The sequence below is a fragment of the Nansenia antarctica genome (assembly GCF_963989245.1).
Source record: "Nansenia antarctica genome assembly, chromosome: 17".
NCBI lineage: Eukaryota > Metazoa > Chordata > Actinopteri > Argentiniformes > Microstomatidae > Nansenia > Nansenia antarctica.
In genome coordinates, this window is record NC_137687.1 from 9,097,706 (window position 1) to 9,100,205 (window position 2,500).

At 41.4% G+C, this 2,500-nt stretch overlaps 1 protein-coding gene across 1 annotated transcript in view; it reads right to left on the reverse strand.

Annotated features, from left to right (window-relative positions):
- Positions 1-2,500, reverse strand: part of adgrg2a (adhesion G protein-coupled receptor G2a) — a gene marked incomplete at both ends in the record, with an annotated part of 30,788 nt that overhangs the window by 13,138 nt on the left and 15,150 nt on the right. The gene's annotated exons all lie outside the window — the stretch shown is intronic.

Below are 2,500 nucleotides of genomic sequence, written 5' to 3' on the forward strand. Positions count from 1 at the left end.
TACAGTGGCTGGGGTGCTCTCCTGTGTCGTGAGTCCAAACGTCGTTGTGTTGAGTTGTGTAACTATTTGCTGTGGAAGAGTTGTGTTATCTTGAGTTGGTGTTGGTGTATGTGTTGAGTTTAGTTGACTTATTGTTGGTGTATGTGTTGAGTTTAGTTGACTTATTGTTGGTGTATGTGTTGAGTTTAGTTGACTTATTGTTGGTGTATGTGTTGAGTTTAGTTGACTTATTGTTGGTGTATGTGTTGAGTTTAGTTTACTTGTTGTTGGTATATGTGTTGAGTTTAGTTGACTGTGTTGTTGTGTTGTGATATGTTGTGTTGTTGTGTAGTGTTGTGTAGTGTTAGCTGTTGTGTTAGATAGTTGTGAGTTTGTTGGAGGTACAGTTGTGTTGAGTGTTATATTTTGTACAGCCGTTGTTGTGTTGAGTTGTGTAACTGTTTCCTGAGGAAGAGTTGTGTTATCTGGAGTTGGTATGGGTAATTGTGTTGAGTTTGATTGACTTGTTGGGTATACCTGTGTTGTGGTCTTTAAACTAGCAGTTGTCTTCAATTGGTCAGTAAGTCTTCCAGTAGTTGTGTCAGCAGAGGTGGTGTGTGTCTGTGTTGTGTTGAATTGTATTGCCCCGGACGTGATGTGCGTTGAGTTCTGTTGGGTTGACGACGGTTGCTGTGTTGTGGTATGTTGTGTTGTAGATGGTTGTTGTGTTGTTGATGGTTGTTGTGTTGTAGATGGTTGTTGTGTTGTTGTAGATGGCTGTTGTGTTGTTGTAGATGGTTGTTGTGTTGTTGTAGATGGTTGTTGTGTTGTTGATGGTTGTTGTGTTGTTGTAGATGGTTGTTGTGTTGTAGATGGTTGTTGTGTTGTTGTAGATGGCTGTTGTGTTGTTGTCGATGGTTGTTGTGTTGTTGATGGTTGTTGTGTTGTAGATGGCTGTTGTGTTGTTGTCGATGGTTGTTGTGTTGTTGTAGATGGTTGTTGCGTTGTTGATGGTTGTTGCGTTGTTGATGGTTGTTGTGTTGTAGATGGTTGTTGTGTTGTAGATGGCTGTTGTGTTGTTGTCGATGGTTGTTGTGTTGTTGTAGATGGTTGTTGTGTTGTAGATGGTTGTTGTTGTTGTTGTGTTGTAGATGGTTGTTGTGTTGTTGTAGATGGTTGTTGTGTTGTCGATGGTTCTTGTGTTGTAGATGGTTGTTGTGGTGTTGTAGATGGTTGTTGTGTTGTCGATGGTTGTTGTGTTGTAGATGGTTGTTGTTGTTGTTGGTGTGTTGTCGATGGTTGTTGTGTTGTCGATGGTTGTTGTGTTGTTGTAGATGGTTGTTGTGTTGTAGATGGTTGTTGTTGTTGTTGTGTTGTCGATGGTTGTTGTGTTGTAGATGGTTGTTGTGTTGTTGTAGATGGTTGTTGTGTTGTTGTAGATGGTTGTTGTGTTGTAGATGGTTGTTGTGTTGTTGTAGATGGTTGTTGTGTTGTTGAAGATGGTTGTTGTGGTGTTGTCGATGGTTGTTGTGTTGTAGATGGTTGTTGTGTTGTTGTAGATGGTTGTTGTGTTGTAGATGGTTGTTGTATTGTTGTAGATGGTTGTTGTGTTGTTGTAGATGGTTGTTGTGTTGTTGTAGATGGTTGTTGTGGTGTTGTAGATGGTTGTTGTGTTGTTGTAGATGGTTGTTGTGTTGTAGATGGTTGTTGTGGTGTTGTAGATGGTTGTTGTGTTGTTGTAGATGGTTGTTGTGTTGTTGTAGATGGTTGTTGTGTTGTTGTAGATGGTTGTTGTGGTGATGGTTGTTGTGTTGTGTTATGTTGTGGTGATCGTTGTTGTGTTGTGTTATGTTGTGGTGATGGTTGTTGTGTAGATGGTTGTGTTGTTGTAGATGGTTGTTGTGGTGTTGGTTGTTGTGTTGTGTTATGTTGTGGTGTTGGTTGTTGTGTTGTGTTATGTTGTGGTGATGGTTGTTGTGTTGTGTTATGTTGTGGTGATGGTTGAGTTGTGTTGTGGTATGTTGTGGTGATGGTTGTGTAGTGTTGTGTAGTGTTGGCTGTCCACAGGGGTGTGTTCTCAGGAGTGGGAGATATGCTGCTATTGACAACGTTCTGATTGGGTAGTGTTGAGACAGGATCTGTCCCAGGATTGGAGGGAACCGAGGTAGGGGGAGGGGCCAAACAGCTGTCAGTCAAAAGCACAGCAAGCGTCACTCCATCCTCGCTGCAGAAAACAGACACACAACAACACAATCTCACCTACTCACACACGAAAATCACATAGATCCTTTTATATTTTTGTATAAGTGACTGTGCATTAATGTGCACTGTCCTGACTAAGTAAAGATCTATCTATCTATAGCTAACAGATACAATATTCATCGAAATAAAACCTGGATGACTCGTGGAGGAGATGTGGGCAGAAGGACTGTATGTGTGTGCTGTACTAACCAGCTGTAGAGGGTGTGTGTGTGTGTGTGTGTGTGTGTGTGTGTGTGTGTGTGTGTACTAACCAGCTGAA